At 41.4% G+C, this 20,493-nt stretch overlaps 1 protein-coding gene across 2 annotated transcripts in view; it reads left to right on the top strand.

Moving 5' to 3' along the window:
* The window catches only part of dscama (Down syndrome cell adhesion molecule a), a 349,961-nt gene that overhangs the window by 270,358 nt on the left and 59,110 nt on the right, over positions 1-20,493 (top strand). The gene's annotated exons all lie outside the window — the stretch shown is intronic.

The raw sequence follows: 20,493 nt of genomic DNA, 5'->3' as shown, positions 1-20,493 counted from the left end.
GGTACTTTTGTCATTTAAAATGTAAAAACTCGGCATGGCAAAAACTTCTGTAAAATTCCCATGTTTACATTGTTTTTGTTTTGATTTAAACAATGACGACCATCGGTGATGCTTTATTTTATGTGGATGATACAAAATATAGTTTTAGTATTTTTTTTATTAACAATAATTCAAGAGTCGGAGCAGCAATTTTTAAGTTTTATGTCATAAGTTATTTTGTGAAAACCCCAACTGATGTAAAGGTGGATTGTTTGGATACATGGAAATCTGGAGTGTTAAATAGATCAACAATGTGCACCGAACCGAAAACCGTTTCACAAAACCGTGATGAGATCCGAAATGTGGATTTTGTGAAATGTTCTTGTCGCTTCGGACAAGAGCTGTCCTATCTAGTCTTCGAGCAAAACCTGATGAAGACTGCCTGAATAAAAGACAAAAGACCCCCTAAGACAGGGGTGTCAAACTCATTTTAGATGGGGGGCCACATGGAGAAAAATCTACTCCCAAGTGGGCCGGACTGGTAAAATCAATGCACGATAACTTAAAAATAAAGACATCTTCATAATAATAATAATAATAGATTTTATTTGTAAAAAAAGCACTTTACATTGAGCAAACAACCTCAAAGTGCTACAGTGTATTATTAAAACAAAAAAAATTGATTGTTTTTTTGTTTAAAACTACAAAAAGCACATTCTGAAATTGTACAAATCATAATGTTTTTATTTTTATTTTTAAATGTACTTGTTGCAGTTAATAGTATTCTATCTTTATTTGTTGCTATTTATACTTTCTGAAAAAATGATGTGATAATGTTCACCAATCCACTCATTGCTGTTCATTTTCAATCTATTAAGATAAAAAAAAATATATAAATATCAAATTACAGTATGTTATTTTTGTAGTTTAATCATTTTCCTTGACGGATTTACTAGCAACGTGTGGTTTATTTTGTACATATGTAGCATCATCTACAGAGATACAAATAATTGCTATTGCGACATCCAGTGGGCATATTTAGAACAGCAGTTTCTTTCATTTAAAAATTTCAGGTTCAGTTTATATACTTGGCAAACTCATCCCGCGGGCCGGATAAAACCTGTTCGCGGGCCTGATCCGGCCTTCGGGCCGTACGTTTGACACCCCTGTTTTAAGACAATCTCAACAGTTCAGATGTGATCAATTCATTGCCTTGTGAATCCAAATAAATGAAAAGTAAAGGTGAGTGGTCCGCCTACGCTTGGGATGGTTTCCTGCTGGCTCCGCTGTGAACGGGACTCTCGCTGCTGTGTCTTGGATCCTCTTTGGACTGGACTCTCGCGACTGTGTTGTATCCATTGTGGATTGAACTTTCACAGTATCATGTTAGATCCGCTCGACATCCATTGCTTTCCTCCTCTCTAAGGTTCTCATAGTCATCATTGTCACTGACGTCCCACTGGGTCATTATTGTCACCAATGTCCCACTGGGTGTGAGTTTTCCTTGCCCTTATGTGGGCCTACCGAGGATGTTGTGGTGGTTTGTGCAGCCCTTTGAGACACTAGTGATTTAGGGCTATATAAGTAAACATTGATTGATTGATTGAATGTGACAATTCTCATCCAAACACCCCAAATTCTCAGTTTTTTCTGAGTTCCTAAAAAACTTCCAGTCATTTTTCTCAACCCATTCAAATATTCCACCTCGTTCTGTACGATATTACGATACGTCAAAATACGACATAAAAATATGTTTTGTTGGATTTAACTCTGTATCGTTGATATAGTTTTGTGTGTATTGTTGGTATAATTTTTATATTTAACTTTATGCCGAGAGCCAGCAATATAGTTGCGCAGACGTAATGCACAATGGCAGCCAAACAACAAACCTTACAAAGGAATTGGTGCCAACAAGCATTAAAGCATAAAATTGCAGTATTTGTATTTAGTACTGTTAGTCTTATCTAGCCGTAATTTTGTATCTTAAGTTAAAAAATACAAGTGTAAAGTTAAAAATGATGGCGGTCTTTTCATAACATTTTTATTAAGTGTCTCGTTAATGATAACAAATCTTTGTGGATACGTCTGTATAAACGACGTCAATTAAGTTGATTAATCCTTGCAACTATGAATTACCTGTATGTATAGCCGAGGTTGCTGCGGTTTATCCCTTTAACAATGCTCAATACCAGAGTAGAGGGGAATATTCCTTAGGTCAGGAAAAAACATGCAAAACTCCCCTGAAGAGCAGGGAAACCTGTGAAACAGACCTGTAGGGATGAAAGTCTCTGTGTGTTTTTTCCTGACCTAAGGATTACCTGTGTATATACATAAAATAATAAACATATATCGTTATTGAGATATATAATTACCTGTATCGGGATATTTAGCACAGCATTTATCATAGAAACAAAACATTCAGGCTAACATTTTTCCAAAAATTCCCAAATTTCCTGACAGTCTGCACTTTCAGTTCATGTGGACCCTCAGCATTCAAACACAATTTCTGCAAACATATCTTTGCCTTGCCTCCAGTTGACTTCTCATTATCCTAATTACAGGTAACAGTTTGATAAAAAGGTGATTTCTATGTTCAGTGATTCAGTGACTATCAGGCCGGGAGCATGCTGCTGTCGGTGCCAGTGTGTGCTTTCTGCCTCACTGAATCCCACAAAAGAAACACACGAGGATCATACTGTATCTCTGGCTGAAAGTACAGCATTTGTGTGGACAAGGATTTACCTCCCCTCCATTAGGCTCTGGTTTCTGAGTTGCAGTGTTGAAAACGTTGCCGAAGTGAGGGAATTTGGCGTTGCATTTGTGTCTTAATGTTGAGGTCGCAAAGGGAGATATTGAGGACAGAAAAACATGTTTTGGAAGCACAGACGTTATGTTTTCAAAATTAATTCATATATAAACTTATTTTGTTTGTATATATATATATATATACATGAATATATATATATATACATGTATATATATATATATGTATATATATATATATATACATATGCATGTATATATATATATATACATATACATGTGTGTGTATATATACATATATATATATATATATATATATATATATATATATATATATATATATATATATATAGATATAGATAGGGAAAATCCCCCCCAAAAAAGTGCAGTTCCCCTGTAACGGTTTTTACCAAAAACTGGTGGCAACACTGTACTTTAATTTGAGCAAAAGCTGTTAATTTGCGTGTGTGTGTGTGTGTGTGCGTGCGTGTGTGTGTGTGTGTGTGTGTGTGTGTGTGTGTGTGTGTGTGTGAACTGCAACCAGGCCATTGGGTTTGATCAAGCACTGCTAGATGAGGCTTAGCCCCCTTGGCTCTTATCAAGTCACAGCAGAGTACTCCCTACTAAGCTCCTCGCTCTGTCTGCCAGCCAAACAACAGTCGAGCATCCTCTCTTGACCCCTCCCTGAAAAAATATAATAATTGTACGTGTAGATTGTTCTTTCACAAACGTGTTACAATGTTTCAAAATCAAATAACAAGGGACACGCGGTAGAAAATGGATGGAAGGATGGATGTTTTAATATATACGACTATATAACAGTTGTAGCAAATTTAGATTATTTTGACTTTTTGCATACTTTTTTTGGTCATTGCAGCATTGCTAAAACAGCATCATGGTGACTTGCAAAGGCCTGTATATTATTAAGAATGTGTTTGTGTGTGTGTTTTTGTGTGTGTGTGTGTGTGTGTGTGTGTGTGTGCACATGTGTCAGCGGTCCCTCTGGTGCAATCTGTGCAGCTCTTGGGGAGGCAGGCTGTTGTTGTGATACTTGTGTTTGTCCTGATCTGCGCCCCCATTTCTCTCTATAGTAATCAGTCTTCTCGGGACCCCTGGGGAGCCACACCTCATATTCTCCTATTTGTGTTTGTGCGTGCGTGTATGTACATGTTTGTGTGGGTCTGCAGAGGGACAGCTTGTTAACCCCAAAAGCCTTCTTTTGTTGCTAAAAACATTCAGCTGTTGGGGCCCAGTTTGCTTTTGGTGCCAATTAAAAATGTACCGATCTGATATTGATCTCGTATAGCAGCAAAAAGAAACAAGTATGGGATGATATTGTATCGCATCTAAACAGTCTGATACAATCAGTCCTGCGGCACATTTTTGTGTGCAAAACTTGGCTGCTAGTTAACATCGAAATGTCTTTAATATGCACACAAGTTTGGTCTTTACGAAAGGTAAACATGTTGGGCTTTTTTCTACTAACAGCTAGCAGCTACACAACAGCTAAGCACACAATATCACACAAGCTTGGCATACATAATAAGTTTAATTCATAGAACGTCTGAAACAGCACATTTGTCAAAATACTGTCAACAAGTATCAAATAATTATAGTTGCAAATTACTATCGACAAGGAAGAAGCATCTTTGAAAGTAACACAGGTGTCCGCATAATTTAATTTACTGAGCTTAATTCAAAGAAATGGTGTGGCCATGAGGTATTGCCAAAATTAATTACCACTACAAATTAAAGACAGCATAAGTAGAGGTTAATTATTATTTTTATTTGGTAATATCGTTATTACTATTATTGTGTTACTTTTGTGATTTCAGTGTGATAATCCATAATAATAATGCAATAATGAATATTAATATGTGTTATGACGATGAGATGGCGACTTGTCCAGGGTGCACACTGACTTCCGCCCGTTTGTAGCTAAGATAGGCTCCAGCACCCCCCGCGCCCCGAAAGGGATAAGCGGTAGGAAATGGATGGATGGATGACTGTTTAATTTATATTTTTTTAATTGAATATGGCTAGACAGGACAAGTTAAAAAAAGACAACATAAGTCTGTCTTAGGGTTAGTAGTTTTCATACTTGTCATTGTTCTGAGTAATTTCTCTCAATCAAGCCTTTTGTAACATTCCAAAATAACAAAAGCAGATACAGTACTATGATTTCTGTTGATATCGAATCCGATTTGTATCGCTCTTGGCCAATACTCAAGTCTCCATTAATGGTATTGTATCGGAAGTGAAAAAGTTGTATCAGGATAGGTGCAGTAATTGACGGTGCTGCAAAATATTCTGTGCACACTGTACTGCGTTTATGTTGTTTATCCAGGACAGCTGGCACCATTCGAGCAGCCACTTAAGAGGCTTAGGAAGCCAATTAGAGAAGCACGCAAGCTGACGCATGCTAAAGTCATCACGTGATGAATAGTATGATCTTCGCTTTGTATTATTGGCTGCCCAAGTCTGACTTTATGAGTAAACAAACGCTTTAGAATCCGTTGCGGGGCACTTTTGATGAAATGCACCCAGGTGTATAATTGGGTGAAGGTCATGTGACACAGGTGAGCAAACAAAGCTGGCAGGCACACACAGTTGTGCACATATAGATACAAAGAAGCTATTATAAAAGAAGAATGGGCCGGCAGCTTCATGTCATGTTTCAGATAGTCCCCACTCTTCCTGGCTTTTGAGGTGGATTCCCCTGTAAATGAATTGCTGCTACAGTGATGTCTTAGCTTGGCACTTTCATTGTTGTGAGTGCTTGTCCTGGGCTAATATGGCATCATCATGCATAGACTATAACAGTGGTTCTCAAAAAGACCACTACAAATGAGCAATATTTTGCACTGTTATACAATTTAATAAATCAGAAACTGATGACATAGTGCTGTATTTTACTTCTTTAGCTTTTTTTTTAAACCAAAAATGCTTTGCTCTGACTAGGGAGTACTTGAATTAAAAAAATGTTCACAGGGGGTACATCACTGAAAAAAGATTGAGAACCACTGGACTATAACAACAGGACTGGGGTTACACATTCAAGCATTCTTACTTTGCTTACTTTTCAGCAGCTGCTTCTTATGCAACTAATACATTATTTTGTATGTGCTACTCGTACTCGTCAAGCATCCTTACCTGATTGCCAATTTGATACAATGACCAAAGAGATAGTCATTGATTTTAGATACACAGAGGGGAACATGCTCCGTTTGTAGTAAATAGAGAATGTTTGGAGACCGTGGGCTCCTTTAAATTCCTGGGAATTACAAGTTGCCTCCTTTAAATTCTTGGGAATTACATCACAGAGGACCTCACATGGATTGTCAATACTTCAGCATTTGTCAGAAATCCACAGCAGAGACTCCACTTCCTTGGTGTTCTGTGGCCTAACCAAGTTGAGGAGAAACTGCAGGTAAATTTTTATCGGGCCACCATAGAGCCAGTGCTGATGTACTCTGCTCTGCTGCAGACAGGAAGGACCTGCAGAGGGTGACCAGGACAGCAGAGAAGATTATCGGCCACCCTCTGCCCTCCCTAGAGGACATTCCTCGATCTCGCTGCCTCAGCAGAGCAAAGGAAAATCCTGGCAGACAGCTCTCACCTTGGCTAGCACTTCTTCAACCTGCTGCCTTCAAGGAAAATATTTCGGTCACACTAGAGTAGGACAAACAGAGTTAAAGACTGTTTTTACCTGTGGGGCATTAAGATATTGACTGTGTCCTACTAGATTACACCAGTGGTACCCAACCATCGGTTCAAGGCTGTGATGCATTTGCTCCTGGGCCACACAGAAACATTAAATACCGTATTTCCTTGAATAGCCGCTGGGCATGTAATATGCGCTTGCTTTGAATTACTGCTGGGTCAAACTCGCTCCCCAAATTTATTAGCGCATGTTTACTTTTACCGCCGGGTCAAAGTCGTGACGTCACAAGTGACGCTTACCCTGTCGTCATTTTCCAAAATGGCGTAAGAGGTTTTTTTTTGCTTTTACTATGTGTAAGCACCAAACACTCCCCCCCAGATGTGTAAACACAAAAAAATTCACCAAAAAAGCATACATAAATGTATCTGTGTATGAAATATTGCACAAAAAATGCACACATAAATTTTACAATAAAAATCCATAGAAATAGAAATCAGTTAAGTTAAAGTACCAATGATTGTCACACACACACACTAGGTGTGGTGAAATTTGTTCTCTGCATTTGACCCATCCCCTTGATCACCCCTTGGGAAGTGAGGGGAGCAGTGGGTAGCAGCCCGTGCCGCGCCCGGGAATCATTTATGGTGATTTAACCCCCGATTCCAACCCTTGATGCTGAGTGCCATGCAGGTAGGCAATGGGTCCCATTTTTTTATAGTCTTTGGTATGACTCGGCCGGGGTTTGAACACCCAACCTACCGAGGGTGGACACTCTAACCACTAGGCCACTGAATTAAGGGCAGGTATAAATATATTTATGTCCTTGACAATGCACATTAGATACGTTTGACAAAAAATAAGCCCACAAGCAAGCAAAAATGTGTAAAATAAAACAAAAGTCTTGGGAAACAAAGGGGAAAAGGCCAGGGTTCCCACTAATTGCTTGCATTTCCTCCCAGAAGTGAAATCAGTGGTGGTTAACCAAGCTAAGATTGCCTGTACAGCAAGCAGCGGGCGCACTATCTGAGTACACAAGGGGCCTATCCATTCCTGCAAAAAGCAGATATGAGCAAACAATCCAATGGAAAAGATCCATATACTTTAACAAAAAAATATATATATTTTGTCGAGTGATAGAAAAATTATTTGTCGGTGCAGTTCCCAAAAATATCGAGCTACCGTGTGCTCCAGATATCATTCTACACAATAAAACAGATAAAAACTTGGAGACTCATGGAGGTCTACAACTTTTTTGTGTGTGGGTGGGTCAAGGAAATTGGTATCAAGACTCTCCCGGATAAATAGGCATCGTTTTTGCTCTGGTAAGGTTGCATTTCATGACTAAACTTCACGTCTACTGCCATGTTGGTGAACCTGCCCTTGCTGTTACAGGCGCCGTTTATGAGTACGCCTGTTTATGCCCGTCTTTATCAAAATACTGTGTAACTATAGATGTCAACTTTGTGTATGTGCTAAAAGCTTCGTTTATGATTGTGGCATTTGGTAAAAGCTTAAAGGCCTACTGAAATGAGATTTTCTTATTTAAACGGGGATAGCAGGTCCATTCTATGTGTCATACTTGATCATTTCGTGATATTGCCATATTTTTGCTGAAAGGATTTAGTAGAGAACATCGACGATAAAGTTCGCAACTGTTGGTCGCTAGTAAAAAAGCCTTGCCTATACCGGAAGTAGCAGACGACGTGCATGTGACGTCACCGGCACCTCACACCCTCACATTGTTTACAATGTGAGCCACCAGCAGTAAGAGCAATTCGGACCGAGAAAGCGACGATTCCCCCAGTAATTTGAACGAGGATGAAAGATTCGTGAATGAGGAAAGTTAGAGTGAAGCACTAATAAATAAAAAAAATTTAAAAAAGAAAAGGCGACGCTTCAGGCGGCAGCAGTGGGAGAGTTTCAGATGTAATTAGACACATTTACTAGGATAATTCTGGAAAATCCCTTATCTGCTTGTTGTGTTAATAGTATTTTAGTGAGATTATAAAGTCATACCTGAAAGTCGGATGGCTGCGGTGAAGGCCAGTGTCTCTGAGAGAAGCAGAGGAGCCAAGATCACAGCTGCCTTTTTGAGCTGCAGGATGAGATTGCGTAATCCACTCAAGTCTCCGGTAAGAGCCGACTTAATATCACAATTTTCCCATCCAAAAACTTGCTGGTTGACGTAGAGAAACATGTTCGCTTGACCGCTCTGTGTTAAAGTTTTCACAACAAACAAAGAAACACCGGCTGTGTTTTGGTGCTAAAGGCAGCTGCAATCCAGCGTTTCCCACCAACAGCATTCTTATTTGACTTCTCCATTATTAATTGAACAAATTGCAAAAGATTCAGCAACACAGATGTCCAAAGTACTGTGTAATTGCGCGATGAAAAGAGACGACTTTTAGCCGCAAGTGGTGCTGGCTAATATGTCCCCTCCAACCAATAACGTCACAAACAAATGTCATCATACGCGTCATCATTCCGCGACGTTTTCAACAGGAAACTCCGCGGAAAATTAAAAATTGTAATTTATTCAACTAAAAAGACCGTATTGGCATGTGTTGCAATGTTAATATTTCATCATTGATATATAAACTATCAGACTGCGTGGTGGGTAGTAGTGGGTTTCAGTAGGCCTTTAACTCTTTTAAGTTTTGCTTACATTTGATTCCTTTTATTTAAACTTGCTGAGTTGGTTCTTTACGGAACACTCGTACAAAAAATAAAAATATGTCTCAAGAAAAAAAAATTATATCAAGATAATACTTAAATGGGAAACATTAAATGTTAAAAGTTTATAAAACAAACCTTTAACGGAGTGGTCACTGCAAACTCATGCATTCTTCGGCTTTGATTCCTTGTGCTGGAGTGTGTGCTACTTTTTTCGTATTTTGATCATAAAATCTTGTACACTTCCGCCGTTCTTGATTACCTCTCCAGGAACTCTGAAGAAACAGTTATCCTTTTCACAATTCAAACGGTTCGTACACCTAAAAACAACGCATGCAAAGGGCATTTTTCTTTGAGAAAGGCTAAATGGTGCCTAGTACCCATTGACAACAGATGCTGGCTTGACCACCATGCGTATTCAGTTGTATTTTCCAAGCACTTAATTCTGCCATATTTATCTGCCACATGTCAAAGGCCGGTCTATTGAAATAATGCCTACCGTATATGTTGGTGACCCTTTGCTTACACTGTTTTTCACTGTTGCTGTCACGACACATGCGCAGTCCCGCATGCCTTTTGCTGCGAGCACGGCACAGCTCTTCCTGCATCATGGCCGCGTCACTGCTCGGCTGCAGGCAATCTGTAACAGCGCACCTGGTACTAATGAGAGCAGGCAGCATAAAGGCCAACGGACCCCTAGATCCAGCGCCGGAACGTAATCTTTTATTGGAGTACCCAGTCGGCCTTCGCTCCTGTGTTGATAAACTGTGCGTCTCGTCGTTTCCTTGTACCTTTGCTTCCCGGACTGCCTCTTGGATCTGGAACTCCCGCTTGGACAGGGAACTTTTGAAACCTCGCTATCGCCTTGACTACCTGCATGCTCACGGATATACGAGCCTGCCCAGCTCCTTTTGGAATTGCCTCTTGCTCAACACTCTGGTAACATTAAGCAATTAATTCCTACACATGGTCTTTCACCATACACACACTTGGATCTAGTCATACTCCATACCCTTGTTTGGATTATATTATTATTGTTTAATTGTCCTGGGTTCAATCCCAGGTTCGGGATCTTTCTGTGTGGAGTTTGCATGTTCGCCCCGTGAATGTGTGGGTTCCCTCCGGGTACTCCGGCTTCCTCCCACTTCCAAAAACATGCACCTGGGGATAGGTTGATTGGCAACACTAAATTGGCCCTAGTGTGTGAATGTGAGTGTGAATGTTGTCTGTCTATCTGTGTTGGCCCTGAGATAGGCGCCAGCGCCCCCCGTGATCCCACAAGGGAATAAGCGGTAGAAAATGGATGGATATTATACATATATTGTGCAAATATATATATAATAAATCATAGAGCTACTACGCCCTCTTGTGGTCTGTGCCGTCTACACTCCCTCCCAAACATAACAGTTGCACTGCTGTTCGCATTGGTATTTATTTTGATTCTATTCCACCTCTTCACCCAGTTCACGGCCGATTCGCATTGGATGCTATCAAACAGGCACTGAGTGTGTATCAGTGCCAATTAAGAGCAATCAAGTTAATTAGGCATCATAATGTCACAAGATGCGGGAAGAGAACATAATGAGGTGTGGAAGGGAATCATGGTCACTGAACAGCACCCTTCAGAAAAGCATAAGGAGTGCCCTTATGCCTTAATCTGTATCTCTTCCATCTCCTTTCCTCATCTGCATCCACAAGCCCCCTCCCAGCTCCTGCACAAGAGGCCCGCCGAGTCAACAGGCATACATTTGCTCTCATGCTCCATGTCCAAGCCAATTGTGCAGCTAAGGGAATTATTTCAGTACATTGCAGACGGCGAGTGAACTAGTCAGCGCTCTCTTTTCCCCACCCCCCATACCCCAAGCCCCACATCCTGGCCAGCTCATTCCCAGTGCCCACTTACCGACTGCCTGCAGGGCAGGGAGCTACACTCATCTCAAGCTCATCTTCTCTCGCCCAGCTCTCATGGACCCGTGGAGCCACAGTGCCCCATGGCCAGGAACACGGCGAGCGTGCAACAAAATGTCGCCCGATTTCAGTTTGCTCTGAAAATAGCTGATGCACTAATGAAGACAATAGGAAACACAATAGGGGTCAAAGACTGGTCGGTAGGAAAAGCAACGTCTCAAGAACCAAATTTAGCAGATACAGACCTGAGGGTCTCATGTATTAGGCTTGCGTACGCACAAACCGTGCCGTGTGCCCTTTTTCATGGCAAAAATGGGGGACTGCGTGGCGCAGCAACCTGAGGGTTCCTGGTTCAATCCCCACCTTTTACCAACCTCGTCAAGTCCGCTGTGTCCTTGCGCAAGACACTTAACCCTTGCTCCTGATGGGTCGTGGTTAGGGCCTTGCATGGCAGCTCCCTCCATCAGTGTGTGAATGTGTGTGTGAATGGGTGAATGTGGAAATCGTGTCAAAGCGCTTTGAGTACCTTGAAGGTAGAAAAGCGCCGTACAAGTATAACCCATACCAATACCATACTAAAAATGAGATTGAATTTGACCTGATAATGTGCTTAACATACGCCCATTTCTACAGATTGTGGTTACTTAAGCGACAGGCAGAGGCCGTCGTTCGAACGTTGCTAACATTTGAGTTCAACAATGTAAAAAGATCGAGGCAAGGACACAAAATTTACTTTTTCACCAATGCATTTAAAGGCCTACTGAAACCCACTACTACCCACCACGCAGTCTGACAGTTTATATATCAATGATGAAATATTAACATTGCAACACATGCCAATACAGCCTTTTTAGTTCACTAAATTGCAATTTTTAATTTCCCGCGAGTTTCTTGTTGAAAACGTCGCGGAATGATGACGCATACGCGTGACGTCTCGGACTGTAAGGAAATATTAGCGCAGCACCAAACACGGCTAAAAGTCGTCTTTGTTCATGGCGTAATTACGCAGTATTTTGGACATCTGTGTTGCTGAATCTTTTGCAATTTGTTCATTTAATAATGGATACTATAAAGAACAATGCTGTTGGTGGAAAGCGGTGGATTGCAGCTGTCTTTAGCACCGAGACACAGCCAGTGTTTCTTTGTTTGTTGTGAAGCTTTAACACAGAGCGGTCAAGAGAACATGTTTTCTCTACGTCAACCAGCATGTTTTTGGATGGGGAAATTGTGATATATATTGTACTGGAGACATCAATGGATTATTCGTCATCCTGCAGCAGCTGTCATGTCAAATAAGGCAGCTGTGAGCTCGGCTCTTCGGCTTCTCTCTGAGACACTTTGTGTTCACCGCAGCCATCCGACCTCGAGGTATGCCTTTACAATCTTTAAAATCTCACTAAAACACTATTAAAACAATAAGCAGATAAGGGATCTTCCAGAATTATCCTGGTAAATGTGTCTAAAAACATCTGAATCGCTCACAATGCAATCGCCTTTTTTTTTAAAAACTATTTATTTATTTATTTATTTTTCTAGTCCTTCGCTATCAATATCCTCAGCCACGAATATTTCATCCTCTCTCAAATGAATAGGGAAATTGTTGTTTTCTCGGTCCGAATAGCTCTTTTTGTTGGAGGCTCCCATTATAAACAATGTGAGGATGTGAGGAGCCCTCACACAGGTGACGTCATCGTCTGCTTCTTCCGGTACAGGCAAGGTTTTTTTATTAGCGACCAAAAGTTGCGAACTTTATCATCGATGTTCTCTACTAAATCCTTTCAGCAAAAATATGGCAATATCTCGAAACGATCAAGTATGACACATAGAATGGACCTGCTATCCCCGTTTAAATAAGAAAATCTCATTTCAGTAGGCCTTTAATGCTTCATATCCATATGAATAATTTTGAGGACGTTACATTACGAAGGTCCTGGGTTCGATCCCCGGGCTCAGGGTCTTTCTGTATGGAGTTTGCATGTTCTCCCCAGGACTATATAGGTTCCCTCCGGATATTCCGGCTTCTTCCCACCTCCAAAGACATGCATCTGGGGATAGGTTGTTTGGCAACACTAAGTTGGCCCTAGTGTGTGAATGTTGTCTGTCTATCTGTGTTGGCCCTGCGATGAGGTAGTGACTTGTCTGGTGTGAATTTGCCTTCTGCCCGAGTGCATCAAACAATGTTTTCTGGTTTAGAACATATACCTTTTTTTTTTAAATTGAGCGCAGTAGTTGGAATGCAGCTGGCCATTCATATTTAAAATATCCATCTGCCTGAAATCCCACACCAAGAAGGTGTTTCTTGCTGAAGTAAAGACACATATAGGTGACTTTCATTACCCCCAATATAAATTGAATGTGTGTAACTTTCAACGATTGTAATTTATATACAGTAGGTTGCCTACAGCCAGATAGGGGGGGGGGGGGGGGGGGGGGGGGTCCACCCACATCTGCGGTTCTCTCCAAGGTTTTTCATATTCATCCACATTGACGTCCCACTGGGTTGTGAGTTTTCCTTGCCCTTTTGTGGGCTCTGAACCGAGGATGTTGTTGTGGCTTGTGCAGCCCTTTGAGGCACTTGTGATTTAGGCCTATATAAATAAACATTGATTGATTGATTGATTCACCGATGTATATGATGCCACAAGCTTGGCACACCTTTCTTTGGCTAGTTTTGTCCAATTCTCTTTGCAGCACTTCTCAAGCGCCATCAGGTTGCATGAGAAGCGTTGGTTTTCATCCAGGATGTCTCTGTACATACCTAGATCCGAAAAAATGTGTAAACTGAGGCACTGAGCTTACCACTGTATTATTGCAAGTGTTTATTGTGATGCCTGCATAGTCCTCAAGTGCTTTCTATGTAATGTTAACACTATCAATGTGGGCCAAATGCATACTTGCCAACCCTCCCGGATTTTCTGGGAGACTCCCAAAATTCATTACCTCTCCCGAAAACCTCCCGGGACAAATTTTCTCCCGATAATCTCTCGAAATTCAGGCGGAACACGAGGCCACGCTCCCCTAGTTCCATGAGGACCTGAGTGACGTGTCTGAAAGCGTGTCTGCCCAATGACATTGTAACTGTAGAATGATCGAGGGCGAGTTCTTGGTTTCTTATGTGAGTTTATTGTTAGGCAGTTTCATTAACGTCCTCCCAGCACAGTAACAACACACAACAACAGCAGTCACGTTTACGTCTAGCACTCTACCGTAAGGCAGTTCATCTGCCGTAAACAGCATGTGACACTCTTAAACAAGACAATACTGCCATCTACTGTACATGATGCACCACAACACCTCCAGGCAACTTCAACCCTTTAATCCTCCTACATTCACATCCCATCTCCCCGTTTTGTGAATAACCTAACATAAATAATCAGATGTTTTTCTAATTTATATACTTGTTCTTAAACTATGATAACTCACTATGTTGTCTGCTGGCTGTACATATCCTACTAAGTCACACCTACACTGTTTCAATGTCCATTTCTCTGTTGATGTAATTGTTGATGACTGAAGTACTGATATCAACCAAAGCCCCCCCCCGGATTGTAAATACTTCAACGTATATACTATGATGATTAACTTGTGTGGTGACTGTATTATGCTGATAGTATATATTTGTACTATGAATTGATTAACTCGGACCCCGACTTAAACAAGTTGAAAAACTTATTGCGGTGTTACCCTTTAGTGGTCAATTGTACGGAATATGTACTGTACTGTGCAATCTACTAATAAAAGTTTCAATCAATCAATCAGGCATTTGTGACAATAACATCTACTTTAGAAAGTGCAGTGCACAACTGCGCACACAACAGCTGTAAATATACTACTCCCCTCTTAACACGCCCTGACCACGCCCCTCCACGTCCACCTCCCGAAATCGGAGGTCTCAAGGTTGGCAAGTATGAGCAAATGAGAAGAGACATTCCCAGAGAAACAGCTTTGCTATGAAAATTGACAGCACAAAACAGCATGTTTTCCTAAAAATAAGTAGAGAAAAAAATCGGTAATCTGCAAATTGTGCAGGGTCATGAATGCAGAATATAGAATATTCAGAGATTCACTGTACAACCAACTCAGTGGCCTCGTGGTCAGAGTCATACCAAAGACTATGAAAATGGGACCCATTCCCTCCCTGCTTGGCACTTAGCATCAAGGCTTGGAATTGGGGGTTAAATCACCATGAATGATTCCTCAGTGCGGCCACCGCTGCTGCTCACTGCTCCCCTCACCTCCTAGGGGATGAACAAAGGGATGGGTCGAATGCAGACGACACATTTCACCACACCCAGTGTGTGTGTACTTTTACTTTAACGAACTTAACTATATATTTGAGACTGTATGTACAGTATAATAGTGACCCTGTGTAAATTAGACACCAGCCACAATAATTCAAATAACTGATTAGATGGCTACTTTGGGTAGAAATTAGGTGACAAACTGTCAGGCCAGTTCTCCACCGTCTTTGGTGCCATTCGTGCTGCAACCCCCGGTGGCTGCAGCTGCCTGCCTAACTGGCCAAGCTCTGCTGAAGTCACAACAAAAGCAATACGTTGCATCTGGAAAGTATTGACACTTTTTCAACATTTTGTTACGTTGCATTCTTATTTCGAAATGGCCACAATGCATCTTGCATGTTGGCTTTCGACTTCAAAACAGTTAGAAAATTCATCATCATGACCTCACACTTTGACGTTCAATGCTCTTGGACTGGACGAGATATGTTGTATTACTCCTGCATAGTGCGCTGGCATGATCATCATACAGTGGAAATCAATGGCAGGTCGGTGTTCTATTCCTGGTAGAGTCGAGAGGACGGAAGAGAGGTAGGGGGAGAAGAGTGCAGAGACTGCCCGGTGCTGGTTGGCATGGCAACCTGGCCAGGTGAAGGAAGCCTGGGAGGAGGAGGAGAGAGGTCGAAGGGGGGTTGGGTGGATGTAGCCAATCAGCAACTAGTCTATCTGAATCCCCTTTGTGGGTCTTTACTGCCCTCTTGGTGACTGCTGGGGAACAGAGTGTTGTAAAAAAAAATGTTTGTTTTTGCCTATGATGTCAAGTGAATACATTGCTTAACTGTATTTTTAGAGGAAATGCTAACTATTAATACAAGGTGACCAGATAAGTGCTGGAGCCTATCCCAGCTGCACTCAGGCGGAATGCAGGGTGCACCCTGGACAAGTCACCATCTCATGGCAGGGCCAACACAGATAGACAACACTCACATTCACACACTGGGACCATTTAGTGTTGCCAATCAGTTTATCCCCAGGTGCATGTCTTTGGAGGTGGGAGGAAGCCCACATGCACTCCACCCAGGACCTTCTCGCTGTGATGCATGAGCCCTAACCACTGCCCACCGTGTTAGCTTTCAAGCATTGCTAAATGTCTCGCTTTAGTGTCTTCACTGTTTTGTTTTATTGAATTTCTGATGTACTTTGGTTCGTATCAAAATCGTAGCAAATTTGCCAAGAAGAAATCATATAAATCTAATTAGTTCGTTCCAAACATCCACAAATATGTACGCAGTGTTAGTGATGATTGGGTTCGATCCCAGGTCAGAGTTGTCTCAGGAAAGTTTGGAAATGTATCTTTTAATTACGTAAAATGTATCATTTTGCACCAAAAAACACAAATTATTGAACCATTTATTTCCCATGAAATAATTCTAGCACAAAACAAGCATCAAATGTAGCCATGATTATTTGTTTGGGGACTGGTTTCTCCGGAATGACTATAACAGTGTTGTGCACGGCTCGTTTCTCCAAAATGCAGACGGAACTCCGGAGGCAGTGTGCAGGTAGGAAAATTATGTATTTTTCATAAATCAATTAAAAATACCTACAACAATGTAGGAAAATAAAAATATAAAACACAAGAAAAACCTGCCGATGACACGGGGAGCTATGGCAAAGTTACGGAAAGGCTTAGCATAGTGACAGGAATCAAAAGGTGTACCAAGGTAACTTGTTGCAGGAGCAAACAAAGCAGCCAGACCGAGTGTGGCGAAAGGCAGAAAATAAATAGCTCTCTGATTAGTGCCTGGGAGCAGGTGAGCGTCCGGGAAATAATCAGCACCCATGGCAACCGAGAAAACACAAACCCAGGGGTGCTGAAAACCAAAATAAGGGAGTCTTACACTAAACAAAACATGATCCACATGCGCAACGGATCATCACAAACAGACTATATCGAGCAATGTTAGGCCGAACATTACCAACACAGCACACAAGAATCGGAGGTAAAAAAAAAAAAAATCCTACGAAAGCGCTCACACTTTCTTCATGACAAATGCTGGCCTCAGACAGTTTTTCTTGATTTAGTTTAGTTTTAATTTAGTTTTCCACAACCTGATTTGGTTGAGCTTTTAGCCAACGTTTTTCCGGTTACGTGGATGTATAGCATGTGATACTGTAGCAGCTACCATAGCAACACAAATGCTATACTTGAGACTTTTAAAGGTTAAGAAGAAATATAAAGTGCTCAAATCAATTTGATATGTTCAGGGCAGACGTCTTGTTTCCGCTGCACAGCCGGGCTGCTTCCACACTGCTTGTTTGTCACCTCGCGGTATTCAAGCGGGCCAGGAGTGTCAACACCATCGCCTATGCTTCCGCTTAAGCACTTACGTGGCAAAACAAGAGTAAGTTCGGCTCTAAAATATAACATTCACGTAGATCAGGCCTGAGCTGTTATTTTTTTTCCCCCAATGTTCCTGAAACACGCCTCGCAAAAAATTCATACTTGTCATGCAAAATAAAACGGCGTTCTTTTCGTCAGACGAGCCCCAGACGGAGTAAATAAGAGATGAGGCTTAAATGTTTGCAAGCTCTTGCCTGACACTCCTCATCACATCACTGGAATCATGCATTCTGTGTGTGTGTGTGTGTGTGTGTGTGTGTGTGTGTGTGTGTGTGTGTGTGTGTGTGTGTGTGTGTGTGTGTGTGTGTGTGTGTGTGTGTGTGTGTGTGTGTGTGTGTGTGTGTGTGTGTGTGTGTGTGTGTGTGTGCGTGCGTGTGTGTGGGTGTGTGTGAGAGTGTCTGGGGGATGGAGAGCTGCTGTTGTGTGTGAGATATTGCCAGTGTGTATTTAGTGCCATGTCTTTGGAGGGTTCATCGTACCTTTTTGGCACCTCACATGCGAGATGCAAGCCAAAGACCCATGTAACATTGAATTACAAACCCCGTTTCCATATGAGTTGGGAAATTGTTTTAGATGTAAATATAAACGAAATACAATGATTTGCAAATCATTTTCAACCCATATTCAGTTGAATATGCTACAAAGACAACATATTTGATGTTCAAACTCATAAACATTTTTTTTTTTGCAAATAATCATTACCTTTAGAATTTGATGCCAGGAACACGTGAAAAAGAAGTTGGGAAAGGTGGCAATAAATACTGATAAAGTTGAGGAATGCTCATCAAACACTTATTTGGAACATCTCACAGGTTTGCAGGCTAATTGGGAACAGGTGAGTGCCATGATTGGGTATAAAAACAGCTTCCCAAAAAATGCTCAGTCTTTCACAAGAAAGGATGGGGCAAAGTACACCCCTTTGTCCACAACTGCGTGAGCAAATAGTCAAACAGTTTATGAACAATGTTTCTCAAAGTGCAATTGCAAGAAATTTTGAGATTTCAACATCTACGGTCCACAATATCATCAAAAGGTTCAGAGAATCTGGAGAAATCACTCCACGTACACGGCATTGCCGGAAACCAACATTGAATGACCGTGACCTTCGATCCCTCAGACGGCACTGTATCAAAAACCGACATCAATCTCTAAAGGATATCACCACATGGGCTCAAGAACACTTCAGAAAACCACTGTCACTAAGTACAGTTGGTCGCTACATCTGTAAGTGCAAGTTAAAGCTCTAATATGCAAAGTGAAAGCCATTTATCAACATCTTCCAAAAACGCCGCCGGCTTCTCTGGGCCCGAGATCATATAAGATGAACTGATGCAAAGTGGAAAAGTGTTCTGTGGTCTGACGAGTTCACATTTCAAAATTGTTGTTGGAAATATTCGACGACGTGTCATCCGGACCAAAGGGGAAGCGAACCATCCAGACTGTTATCGACGTAAAGTTCAAAAGCCAGCATCTGTGATGGTATGAGGGTGCATTAGTGCCCAATGCATGGGTAACTTACACATCGGTGAAGGCACCATTAATGCTGAAAGGTACATACAAGTTTTGGAACAACATATGCTGCCATCTAAGTGCCTGCTTATTTCAGCAAGACAATGCCAAGCCACATTCAGCACGTGTTACAACAGCGTGGCTTCGTAAAAAAAAGAGTGCGGGTACTTTCCTGGCCCGCCTGCAGTCCAGACCTGTCTCTTATCGAAAATGTGTGGCGCATTATGAAGCGTAAAATACAACAGCGGAGACCCCGGTGCCAAAGTTTGTTTGTGACGAACCCCAAGATGCAGAGATGGAGGCAGGCATTGAGTAGGACAACATGTTTTAATTTAAAACACTAAGACAAAAAAAAAAAGGGTACAAACAGAAAGCACGCACGTGGGCGGATACCAAACTAAGGAAGCTAGCGTGGGAGGTACAAAACAAAAAGGAACTTAGCATGGAAGCTAGCAAGAATCAAGCAGGAAACAGAAGTCGTACATGTAATATAAAAACAAACTTAGAAGCAGGGAACAAAAGGCAGTAAACTAAAAACTGCAATCAAACAATGCTGCAAAGAGAAAACAAGAGCGACATGCAATACGTGTTATCGACAAGACAATACAATAATCCTGCCGTGACTGAATGGGAAAACAGGTCTAAATAGGAGTGGACTGATTGACACCAGGTGTGGCTAGGCGCCAATCAGCCGCAGCTGAGGGGGAACACAGCACTCAGGGAGAAAGACAGGAAACCAACAAAATAAGAATGCTGACAGGAAACACTACACACAGAGGAAACAAAGACAAATGCAGAGGAAAAAACTAAAACATAGTCAACTGTCAGAGGCAAGCCTGACACCCGGACTGTTGAACGAGTGAAGCTCTACATAAAACAAGAATGGGAAAGAATTCCACTTTCAAAGCTTCAACAACTAGTTTCCTCAGTTCCCAAACATTTATTGAATGTTGTTAAAAGAAAAGGTGATGTAACACAGTGGTGAACATGCCCGTTCCCAACTACTTTGGCACGTGTTGCAGCCATGAAATTCTAAGGTAATTATTATTTGCAAAAAAAAAAAAAAGTTTATGAGTTTGAACATCAAATATCTTGTCTTTGTAGTGCATTCAATTGAATATGGGTTGAAAATGATTTGCAAATCATTGTATTCTGTTTATATTTACATCTAACACAATTCCCCAACTCATGGAAACGGGGCTTGTAGAATAAGCCAAGGGTCAGGAAAATAAATAGCTGCGGGGTGAAATCACCCCCCAGGTTGTACTTATGACATGGTAACCATTATGTCATTTAATTCACCCGGAAAAAAAAATTATACTTTCAAAACAAGCAGAGTCAAATTCTGATTTTCT

The sequence above is a fragment of the Nerophis ophidion genome, linkage group LG04 (genome assembly GCF_033978795.1).
Source record: "Nerophis ophidion isolate RoL-2023_Sa linkage group LG04, RoL_Noph_v1.0, whole genome shotgun sequence".
Classification (NCBI taxonomy): domain Eukaryota; kingdom Metazoa; phylum Chordata; class Actinopteri; order Syngnathiformes; family Syngnathidae; genus Nerophis; species Nerophis ophidion.
This window is presented reverse-complemented; position numbering and strand designations above follow the sequence as displayed.